The sequence below is a fragment of the Toxorhynchites rutilus genome, chromosome 1 (assembly GCF_029784135.1).
Source record: "Toxorhynchites rutilus septentrionalis strain SRP chromosome 1, ASM2978413v1, whole genome shotgun sequence".
Lineage (NCBI taxonomy): Eukaryota > Metazoa > Arthropoda > Insecta > Diptera > Culicidae > Toxorhynchites > Toxorhynchites rutilus.
In genome coordinates this window covers 188,451,441-188,463,866 of record NC_073744.1, presented here as the reverse complement: position 1 = coordinate 188,463,866, position 12,426 = coordinate 188,451,441, and the positions used below count along the sequence as shown (strand labels likewise).

Here is a 12,426-nt window from a genome sequence, read left to right as displayed (position 1 = left end):
CCATACATAACACAGGAGCCATCTCGTCCAGAACAACAGAGGGCGGCTTTGGTACGTGATACGCACCATCTAATGACAATTCACCATCCTTCTATCACTATCACTCGGTTATGGACACTGGTGGAGTGAACAAACAATACCTAACAACCAGACCAAACAGACCCAAATCATTATCGAAGAGTTTAACAAAGTAATTCTTCAAACATATCCAAAATCAGCATGCAGCAGATAGCCTAACGGAATCCTACGTCAACTCTGCGGTCGTGTCTTGAACACAACCCTCCCGTGACTTTTTTCGCAAACGCTTCGCAGTCAACATACAAAACGCTTCACAGCTGTCGAATCTGTTTGTCAACATCAAAACAAATCCATGATTTGCTGCCATCGCATTCTAGCAGACACAAATCTCCATTCCTCGCCGTCAACTCAAAACCACATTCCAATCGGAATGCTGTTGCTGTCTCGCCCTGCATGCAGTGATTCAAAATGGCTGATGGCCCTCGATGCCCTGCACATTTCACCCGAGGACCCGTGCACTGCCAATGAGGTTTCCGATCCGTTCGTTTTCTCGTTCAGTCGAGTTTGCGAGTCGGGTTCGGGTGTAGTGTGTGCGCGAATGTCGATGCGGGCAGCGATCTCAGTGTGGAAGTGATGAAATCAACAGAACAACGACAGACCTCGGCAAAATGATGATGAGATGCACCATTTGCAGTAACCATGTTCGTTCACACCCGTAGTAGGCTAGCCGTTTGTAATATCGTGTAAATTAGTAGTGAAAAAGAAATAAATTCGAAAGGTAAAGAGCCACAGTGTATTTTTCGGGTGCAGGCTTGCGTTGGCTGGTGCGGAGTCGGGATAGACGTGAAAACGGAGAAAACATCGGCTTCGAAAGCAACAGATTACAAGGGGCTAAGGGCTGCTGCTTTGGCCACAGCCTCTGCTGCTGCTGCTGGGAAGGAAGGTTTGTGTGAGCGTGTGTGTGTGTGTGTATGTGCGCCGCCGTCGTGTGTGAGTAGAAGAAGAAGCAACGAAGGGTGTGGAATGTGCGGCGGCTCCAGAGAATATTGAACGCTGGAATGAGAGAGGGAGAAAGCAGAGCCGTGTGTGTGGATATCAACTTTGGGCCCCGAGAGTTGGGTTCCAAGAGAACATTTTGCTGCCTAGCGAGAATGTGCAGCGCGAAGGAGTGAGTGAGCGAGAATGCGTTTGTGCGAATGAAACGAACGGTGGGCGAGAGCGAGAACGAGAGTGTTTTTGTGAGAGAAGAAAGAATCTGTGTAGGGCGTTTTGCGCTCAAAGAAGCTTTTTTCTTGTCTTGTCGAGTAGATGTTACAGCAAATTTGTCCAGATGTAAAAATGGTGTAAAAGTTGCGTATTTGCAGGATGGAAACACCCTGCTAGTGGTGTTTTTTGGGATAATTAGTGTTGCGCACCGAAGTGAAGCGATCGAATGGACTTAAGTGTTTTTACATCGAATAATTTAAAGGGAAACAGGCGAAGTGGTGGAAAAAATTTTAAATCGAAACTGGAGATCCTGTGGATGTTGGTTGAATTCAGTGCCTGTGTGGTGGACCAGAGTGTGCAAAATATGTTGCTTCACTACTAGTGGAAGTCTGGCTTGACCAGCCATTGCTACACTGGAATAGTGTGGTGTGTGAAAGTGCCCTCGCGCGAGGGGTGACCTCCCGGCAGAAACAAAAAAAAAAGATACACCGAATGGTGCCCCATTGAAGGAGGAGCAGTTAACGTAAAGTACCACAGAACAGCGAAAACGAAAGAGGCAAACATTGATTGATACTGCTGGGCCGATGATGCGTTGCTGTTGCGCCGGAAACATTGCTGCTGTCGGCCTCGCTAATTCGTCCAATTCTCATACTAGACTCGATAAGGTAATTGGCTCGGATACCGCGCCTTCTCCCGTCCTTTGACCCATCATCATGATCTCAGTAGTTCGTTCCGTGGAAATAGCGGAATTTCATTACCATTGCGTTTGAGCTCTTTTTTTTTCGTGTCGGACTTTCTTTCTGCTATCTATCCATCGATTGGATCTCTCGACTTTACACCCAAACTAAGCCAGAAACTGCTTCTGACGGAACGCACGAAGAAAGCAAGCAACAAACACAACAGAAAGGAGCAAAAAAAAGAAACAAAACTGGATTACCTTCAGAAAACGCGAATCGAACGACGACGACTCGGAGGAAAACCGCGTATATCACTCTCTATTGCCATCTCCGTGGTGCGGCCCCGTTGCTCTCCGCGGCCAGCAGAGAGCGAGGACATGGAGCACCGGGGAGTAGAATACCGTTTTTACAGTGTGTCATATCGTTCTGATGGCGATGGCGAACTCTTGGGGGAACGATTCAGCGCCGCTCGGATCGGCCTCATATTTCGAGAGATAGCGATCGATTGTGTGTGTTGTGGGCTGCGCGCGGCCCCATCTCGGCGTGTTAGCCCTATAAACATTTAGTCGGCTAGCGATTGAAACCACAAAAGAGTAAATTGTTAACTGTTGCTTGTTTTTATGACTCTCACTCGAGAGTTGCTGTGCGATTTCCATGGGAGCTTAGATTCGATATGTCAAAAATCACTGAAGATTCAAATTGTTCTAAAACTTATTCATTCATATTCCTAGACTCATAACGAAACGCGTCCGCAGATCACTATCTTTGCCGGAATGACGAGATCTATGGGTAAATGGAGTATTGCTGCTCACAAAAGATCCGTCAATTAAAAATGTGCGATTTTACTTGTGGGGGTACAAAATAATTGGCTCAGCGCGCAGAGGTCATTTCATTTGTTCAATTAGCGTGCGTTCATTAGACGCTCTTGGAAATGAGCAATATTTGTTTGGATTGTAGAGCAACTGCCGTCATAGATTGCATAGATTTTTTTGAGTGTTACAAACTTGAGAAAGTATTAAGGCTGTCCGTGTGTGTGCCGGAGGGGAAGTTGACTCGTTTTTCGAATGGCAGGAAGAGGCCAATTCAACCGCAATCAGATCGTGTCTCAATAGATACTTATGTGCTTTGATTCTACAGTTAACACTAATGACTTTGGCTCGGGTTGTAAAATCTATTCTGCTCATTATTATTATGTTTGCCCTATCAATTGTATCTGTTGTGGGTAGCGCTCAACAGAACAGGTTCTTTTTTCCAAATTATGCCCCAATTTAATTTAGTTACTGAATATTGCAGATAGTTGCAAGGTAGTTTGTAGATGATGCAGCAGTGACCGTTAGAAAATACTTGAAACAAATAGTCGGTCTGGGTAGGATATCTGTCAAAAATGTCAAAAAATAAACATTTCGTTGAGGTGTGTGTCCTTAACGCATACCATGAGACTGTAAGTTCAGCAGACGAGTCCTACTGAAATACCACCTCTCGCCGTTATCTCCTCGGTCTCCGCAAATTTCGTTTGCCACATAATAACACACAAAATAACATTGTTTTGAAAATCACATATTATATAGAGTAAAATTTGTTCTTTCAAATACGCCAACAAACATTTTTTATGTTTTCTCAAGAAGATTGACAAACAAATGAAAAGAGCGTATTTTTTTGGGAAGAAATATCAACAACTTTGAATGAAGTTGAGATATCAACAAGTTCTGCATCGCAAAATGTTTTTCGAAGACGAAGTTTGTATTTAGATTTTGAAATATAAAAGTTAGAGCAAACAAATAGTTTTTTCATGGTGACCCTAACACAGTGGTACTCAACCTTTTTTTCATAGGAGCCACAAACACGTGTTGGTAATGATGCCGCGGGCCGCAAAGAAAAAAAAAGCTAAATGAAGAAGGGTGATGTTTAAGACACAACCGCTCTGTTAACATAGAATTACGAAAATATTGCCGTCGAGCACAAACATTGAAGAAATTTAATAATAGAGCTCTTTAATAGATTTGATAGCAAAGACAAGGATTGACAAATGAATGCTTTCACTGAGTGAGGAGTGAGGAGCAATTTTAGTAGATTGTCAAATTAATTCTAAGTATCAACATGTACTGTTGATTGTTCGCTATCTAGAGCACTGAAACTGGAATACTGAACTTCTTGTACTTGTACTCAGTACTTTTTCAGTATCTTCTAGCAAAATCACATCTTCAACACAGAACGGTAACAGAAAATCCGAACCGACACTATTATGTGGTGGCTGCGGAGGCGTAAGCAATACCTTCGAAACAAAATTTCAACTTAAGTTTTTCACCGAAGAACACAACTCTTTGTACAACTGACAAAGCGGTGTCAACGCTTGAAACTTTGTACCCCAAATGTAACGTTTTTGTTTCAGAAATTTAAAACATATACCCCAGTACAGGTTCTATCGGAATTAAAAGACGTTTTGATCTAAGATAAGATCAGACAATAGGGGGTCTTTTACGGACCAAATTTCTGTCAGTCGTTCTGATTTCTGATTGGTCGATTTCGATAAATTTTGTAAACAAAGTCGATTTTTCCAGTGTTGCCAATAAAAATAAATTACGTTGGGTTTGTATTGAATTTAGAAAAAAATGAATTTAATTGATATTACGATACTTAGTTTAGAGGAAATGTGAAGGAATTGTATACACGTTTAACCTAATTATTTTGTTACTATATTTTGATTGAATTGAAAAATTTATATATATATATATATATATATATATATATATATATATATACATTCATTTCATGTCAAACCGATATAGTGCTCCTCAGATTTCCATGAAAAGTGGTAGTTTCTTTCTTTATTGCAAAATATTAGACCCGTATTTTTTATTTTTTCGTTAGGGTGACCTTTTCTTATTTTAGGGTGGTCCGAAAAATCATTTTTTTCAACTTTTTCCTAAAAGTGCCTTTTTTAAAAATTCATAACTTTTGAATCACTGAACCGATTTAGATGATCGATATATCAAATTGAAGCCAATTAATCTTTTTTGGAAAAATATTAGGCTTGCCAAGAAATCGAATTTTGTTTTCGTAACTATTGATTGTAGTTGTTTTTTGTTATTTTTATGTTTTTTGTTTTTATGTTTTTTGTTTTTATGTTTTTATATTTTATGTTTTTTCTTGAAAGCTGAGGATTTATTACATAACATATCTCGATATCAGATAGGCTTTTTTGTGTTTTTGAGTGACTTTTCAAAGTTAACCGGTCGTCCGTAAAATCATTTTTCCACTCTTATCCAAAAATAATTTTTTGCAAAAATTTATTACATTTGAACTACTGAACTGATTGAGATGATCGACATATTAAATTGAAGCCAATAAGCCAATCTTTTTTGAAAAAATATCACACTTACCGGAAAGATAGGATTCTAGTCGCATAGGCCTAGTCTAGTCACATAAGAATATTGAACGAAGACTTAAAACATGTTAAATTTACAAATTAATGACTCTAAAACGAAAAAAACACCTCTCTAGAACCCTCTTTCCAAGTTCAATACTTTTTTCAATATTTTTTCTATTAAAAATCTACCTCATTGGCTTCAATTAGATTTATTGATCATCTGAATCGGTTCAGAGGTTCAAAAGTTATGATTTTTTGAAAAAGTCATTTTTGGGAAAAAGTGGAAAAAATGAGTTTTCGGACAACACTAAAATGGAAATGGACATAAGTTTAGTTTAATAATAATCTATTTGGTTTCTGATACTAATATATTTTATTTCTACCATGCCATGCTCCTGCTATCAAATTTTCGTTTCCTTGTTTTTTTGTTTTCTCCGCTTTTTAAACGAAAAGATATAAATTTTTTTATAATGTCATTCCTTGTTTTTTCACAATGGAATAAAGTGGATGGCAAGACATACATTTCTCCTGCCATTTTCTTCGGCAAATCAGCTTCGTTAGGTTCCAAATGCGATTTCATATTTCGGAATAGAATTTCCATTGCTAAGAAGAAATTAAAAGTCTCATCATTCACTATGCAGATGGGAGAGTTAGAAGCTGTAGCTCGTAAATATGAAAAAAGAGACGGTTGATACAATCTAGGTTGTGTTTTGCTGACTACCAATCTCTTGTTACACTGCTGACATGTTCTTTCCCGCTGAATAATTTTTTTGATGATGAAACCAGCTATATAGAACAACGAATTTTGTTCTGTTCTGTCGAGAAAAGTTTTCGCTTCATCGACGGTGTACTCATAGTCGAATTCAATATTCATATCATCCACATTATCACTAGAATTAGATGAAGCTGAAATTCGATATGATGTCGATGCTGCTTCATTGTCCATCAATTTCTGGGCTGAACATTCTTCACGCCGCTTTGATAGCAAATCTATCAATCCAATAAGATGTTGTGTATCGGCTGTATACGTAGCATTCGGTACTACGGTCATGTATTGCGAAAGAGTCACAATTTTCAAGTTATTGCTGAATTGCAATGGAGTTGGGCGTCGTTGCTTTGCACGAATCAATGAGAAAAGACTCTCCAGACAATCTTGGACGAACCGCGATGTAAATATTTGTGGGTGTCCTTCATGCAAAAGCCGATCTGTCAACCTCACAATTGCATTCGTGCAAACGATTACACTTGTTTGCCATGGTTTCCAATGTCCGTGTCCTACTTGGAGATCATACATTAACCGCACCATGGTCTTCAGATGAGCGATATCCTCGTCATATTTCATAGGATCATTCAAACAAAATACTTTTTCTTCTGCCCTATTACCTCGAACCATCGAGCAAAGTCTTCTATGAAGCATGCGGTAGTAAGAAGCTCCGGTAATTCTCGTATTTCCGCATGAAACTTCAATGCTGCAGCCACCGTCCTGTTGCAATATTTTGTTGCGTTGCATACTTTCATTTTATCTATTGAAGATGTTCTGTTGTCAAAGCACACATCCGAGGCCGTTAGTCTGTGACAAAGCCGCAACGTGTTGTTTATTTCGGAGTTCACGATTGTGGTTAAATGGTCTCGATGAACAATATTGGATGTTAGCTTTTTTTCACGAACATACCAATCCGGAACTTTCAGGTAGACATTGTTCAACCAGCCATGTACTGTATTTTTAAATACGTGTACGGGATCGGGTATGATCTCTAGCATTCTGTTCTCAGCGTTTGGATGAGGTATCGCAGCATTTAATGTCTCATTTTTGCGACGAATATCGATCCCCAAATCCTTCCACATGCGTTGGTTTTCGGACCCGGAATCTGTTGTTATAAAATGGACACGCAAACTGATTCCCTCTGCTCTTGAAACTGCAGACAATACAGCATTCTTCAAAAACTCTTTTTGTATAGAGTTGCCGGTGTACTCGAAAGCAACCACCTGTTTCCAGCGCGCTGCGATTCCAACTAGCATGAATACCAAAGCTTTACAGGCTAAAGTTTGGGACATAGGAAGCGTTGTTGTTCCAACAAACTGCTTCGTATTTTGGCAAAACTCATTTGCCTCGTCTATGCTCATTTCGTCTAGAACCAATCCGCAGTCCTTTTCTTCAACCGACATTGTGGAGACTTTATGTTGTAGCAGCTCGAATATATCTTCAAGAATACCTACAAAATATCATTTCATATATTAACATGCGATGAGACATATGATTATAATTACATACCAGGACTGAAACGAACTCCTTCAATTTGGCGTAGTAGAGTCCTCGTGGATGGGAACGGGAAGCCTTTTTGAATAAGCTTGTCGTATCCACCTTGACATGCAAACCGAATTTGTAAATTTTCCGTAATCGTTTCATTGGACCAACGTTTCACTTTTTTAACCTCTCCTGTTAATAGCTTAATTTGATCTTCTCTGAAAAGCTTCTTCAAGGGTTGTTTTCCACGAATTCTCGAGGTCAGATATCCGCATTTTTTCTTCCATTGTTACAATTCTATTAACGGTTACATCAATATAAAATATTAGAAAATAACATATTTTTTGACACACTACCTTTTCAGCTTGGAAATTTGATGCTTCAAACGAAATATTTCTTCCTGTAGTTGTTTATCTCCTTCATATACGTCAACCAAATCATAATTGTTCTCAATACTTTGTATCTCTTCCCATTCCTCATTCGCGGATGCAGCTAAGGTCGGAATTTTCGTAACTCCATTTTCATTGTATTTCCCATCAACAAAATGAGCCTGTATATATACTAGTATTAGGATATGTTTTAGAATTAGTTTTTAATACTTACGCTACATATTCTTGTGCTTGATTTGATTTCAAAGAATGGAACTTCTAATTCACTGTTCACGCAAAATCGAATCCATTCTTTCCGAATATTTTTGTCTTGAGGGAACCGATAAAATTTATACTCAGGATGAGTATCCGTCCTTCGCTCACAATTTAAGGCTTTACACTTCATTTTTATTTTTGAATTACGTTTTGTATGAATAAAATGGCTTCCTAACGTTGTTTTGGTTGTATTCCTGCTCATATAATAAGATAGAATGTTTTGGTTCAGACAATGAGAATCTGCATAACGCTGTAACGGTTGTCAGATTAGATTTATTTGCTAAAAAAAATCCCAAATTTGTTTTGGAAACGATTATATTATAGATATGGGTATTTAAAAGACTTATTTTATCCTTTTAAAGCATATTTTTGAGATTGTCTATTTGAAAATATGCAATAATCATTGAATTCGCACCAACCAAATGTTACGATTCATTAAAATAGAAATTTGAAAAATCCGATATTTTATAATATTTGGCAGCTCTGGCATCTTCATGTCATGGCTTCGTTTTTGGACGACGACGAAGAGTAAGAAGCCAGTTGTCTGGTCTTGTCTTAGGTTTTGATAGAGTGAATAACGATAGTGGAATGAAAAATTTATTTGCTCATTATCATGGCATACTTATATATCAGGATTACTGCGATCCCAACACTCCTCCCTAATCCTCGATGCCTATTTGTTGCTCCATCCATTTTAGGTTCGGGTGCGCTAGCGGTTTGGTAAAACCATCTGCTGCTTGTTGCTGGGTGTTTACATACTTCAAATTGATCAAGCCATTGTCTAACGAATCGTGCACGAAGTGATATCGGATATCTACATGCTTTGTTCGTGGATTATACGACCCGTTCTTGGCAACGCAGATCGCAGATTGATTATCACAAAAGACGTCTATCACTCGCTTACCGAAAATCTGCTCCAGCATACCATGCCACCATAACGCTTCTTGAATGGTTCGAGACACCGCCATGTATTCGGCTTCACAAGACGACAATGCAACCGTCGGTTGACGCTTCACATTCCAGGAAATTGCACCGCCTTGTAAAGTATAAACGTAGCCCGTGGTAGATTTTCGCGTATCAACGTCTCCTCCCCAATCTGCATCTGTGTAGCCAACTATATCCGTGTTTCGTATAGCATAAACGATTACCAGCTGTTCCTCGCAGATATCGAAAAATTCGTTTAACCGCCTCCCAGTGCTTGCGTCCGGGATTGCTGCTATACTGGCTTACGATGTTAACGGCATAACTGATGTCAGGTCTCGTAACTTGAGACACATACATTAAACTTCCTACTGCTTCTTTGTAGGGTACATTTTTCATCTCGTCTTCTTCTTCATTCGTTTTTGGACGCATTGACTTGTCCAACCTCAAACTTGGTTCGAACGGCGTAGTCACGGCATGGCATTTAGCCATATGAAACTTCTCTAGAATTTCTTCAATGTAATTTTCTTGGTCTAGTGATAGTTTGCCTTTAACTCGATCTCTTATACGCAATCCCAAGCAATGCCTCGCTTCACCAAGGTCTTTCATTTGAAATCGACTGCTTAGAAACTTCTTAAGTATCCTTTTCAGCTTCTTGTCATTGGTGAACATGAGCAAGTCATCAACGTACACAGTCAAAAACAGTATTTTGTTGCCTTCGACCTTGTAGTACAGACAAGCATCCATCTTTGAACGCTCCAGTCCAAATTCTTGAAGGGCCATGTCCATATAAATCGTTTCATCGCCCAGTGAGCCTTGTAGAAAGGCGGATACAGCATCCATTTGGTCAATCTCCAAATCATGTTTCACAGCCATCGCCATTAGGTAGCGAATCGTTGAATACCTTACAACCGGCGCATAAACTTCCTCGAAATCAATGCCTGGCTTTGGGAACATCCTTTGACAACCAAGCGAGCCTTATACCGCTCAATCTGTCCATCGACACTTCGTTTGGTTTTAAAAACCCACTTGTTTCGGATGGCCTTTCGATCCTTCGGTAACTCTGCAAGCGTCCAGGTGTCGTTTTTCTTGAGGGCTTCTATCTCCTCATTCATAGCTGCGATCCATTGATCTCGGTCCGGTCGCTTCAGTACTTCACTGTAGGAAGTTGGATCATCCATCTTTAGAAAAACACTCGTATTGCTTCCACGGTTGCTGTTTATCTGTTGGGAAACGATTGGGCAAGTATGGGTTTTGTATGAAATGAAATCACTATACTTGCCTGGGGAACGGCGCTCCCGACCGCTCCGCCTCAACTCATGCCCTGGATTGGCTAGTTGTACTAATCGCGGTGGGAGCGCAATTGTGTTGTCCTCGTCGTCGTCGGCGTCTTCGAACTCGCTGTTTGAAGAACTGCTCTCAGATAACTCCACTTCTGCCATTGCTCCTCCCGAATTTGGGACATTATTCTTGACCTCTGACTCATCCAGAGTGCGTTCTGGAAGCTTTGCAGCTATTTCATACATCCACTCAATCTCCACGAAGTCAACTGGGTCTTTCTGTGTTTCAAATATGCTGCATTCTTCATTTACAACGATGACATCACGACTTATGATGATATTGTCTCTCTCCGGGTCATACACCCGGAAACCCTTCGTGTCTTCAGCATAGCCCATGAAAACACACTTGATTGATTTTGCATCCAGTTTCCTACGTTTTTGCTTCGGTTGGTGTACCATCGTCGTTGCACCAAAAATCTTCAGGTGCCCCAAGTATGGTTTCTTGCCAGTCCATGATTCTTCGGGAGTAACTTCTCCGTTCAGCGCTCGTGTAGGACTGCGGTTGATAAGGTAAACCGCCGTGTTGACCGCCTCAGCCCAGAATCGTTTCGGCAGATTCGCATCGTTCAGCATGCTTCTCACTTTGTCCAATATGGTGCGGTTCATCCGCTCGGCAATCCCATTCTGTTCTGGAGTGTGCGGACATGTCCTTTGGTGTCGCACCCCCTCACGCATCATGCTCTGTTTGAATCTCGAATTAACATACTCACGTCCATTGTCACTACGTAAAATTTTTAGCTTCTGGCCGGTTTGACGCTGCGCCATAGCCTTGAACTGCTCGTATGCTTCTAGTGCCTGGTCTTTTGTCTCCAGCGTGTAAATGAACACTTTTCTTGTCGCATCATCAATGAAACTCATAAAATATCTGCTTCCGCCAATCGAGGGAACCTCAAAGGGTCCGCACAGATCCGTGTGCACTAACTCCAGCTTATCCTTGGCTCGGTTCTCGCAACAAGGAAACGATTCTCTTGAGTGTTTACCTTGAATACATGCTATGCATTCCAAATCGTCAGTGTTCCTAAACTGGATTCCATCCGCCAGCTGTTGGAGTTTCTTCAAGCTTTGCTTGTTCAAGTGCCATGTATAAGCCATGTTCTCTTCACGCCGGTTGACTCGATACAGTCCTCTTTCCGCAATTCCAGATGCGAAAATTTCTCCATCCTGCGTCAATACTTGGCATACTTCTTTCGTGAACAGCACATTGAATCCCTTTGCACAAATTCTGCTTACCGATAGCAAATTGGCCGCCAGTTCTGGGACCTCCAGCACATCCTCCACAGAAACGTCACCTTCAACGCAATCCAAGTTGATCGCTCCTTTCGCTTTTGAACGCATGCTTCCATTGTTCGCTGTTCCAATTTGAAAAGATGTCTCTTGCTTGTTCTTGAAACTCGTTCCTACACGCGCCATGTGAGTGGTTGCTCCGGAGTCGAAGTACCATTCTTCCTGCTGTACATCACCAATAGCGAAAACTGCACACATCGCACGGCCCTTGCCACGCCTCGGTGGTACTTTCTTCTCCGGACAATTTGCGGCATAATGACCGGGTCTATTGGAGTTAAAACAACAATCGTCTTTGGCCTTAATCGATCCACCGCTCTTACGACGCCTTTGATGCTGTTCGCCACTGTAAAATGCTCCCTCATCACTGCTGTTTCTCGGTCCCTGCTTCGGCTTTACGTCCTGCAGAATCTTCGATTTGACTACATCGGCTGACAAAGCTTGACCGGATGCTTCCATGCCCATCACCATAGGAGCATAATACTTTGGCAGTCCCATTAACAGTAACGATGACAACCAATCGTCACTAACAACAAAATTCATCTCCGCCAGTTTATGGCTCGTTGAAACCATGGCATCCACGTACGCTTCGGCTGTTTGAAAATTTTCCAAACGAATCGAAGTAAACTGCTGCAGTAAACCGATCCGCCGATAAATACCGTCATCTTGGAATGCCTTTTTTAGCTTGTCCCAAGCTTCCTTCGCATCCTTCGCGGCCAGCACCAAA

General features: G+C 40.9%; 1 protein-coding gene across 5 annotated transcripts in view; it reads left to right on the top strand.

The window, feature by feature from the left end:
• The first annotated feature begins 564 nt into the window (after positions 1-564).
• LOC129762012 (plexin-A2) overlaps positions 565-12,426 on the top strand; it is a 138,456-nt gene continuing 126,594 nt past the window's right edge. For 2 of the 5 annotated variants that reach the window (XM_055759991.1, XM_055759952.1), the window contains exon 1: positions 1,299-1,889. The gene's annotated coding sequence lies outside the window, so the exon portion shown is untranslated. Of the gene's footprint in view, positions 797-823; positions 962-1,298; positions 1,890-12,426 lie in introns of those variants that run through there. The other 3 variants (XM_055759971.1, XM_055759981.1, XM_055759961.1) reach the window with 3 other exon arrangements.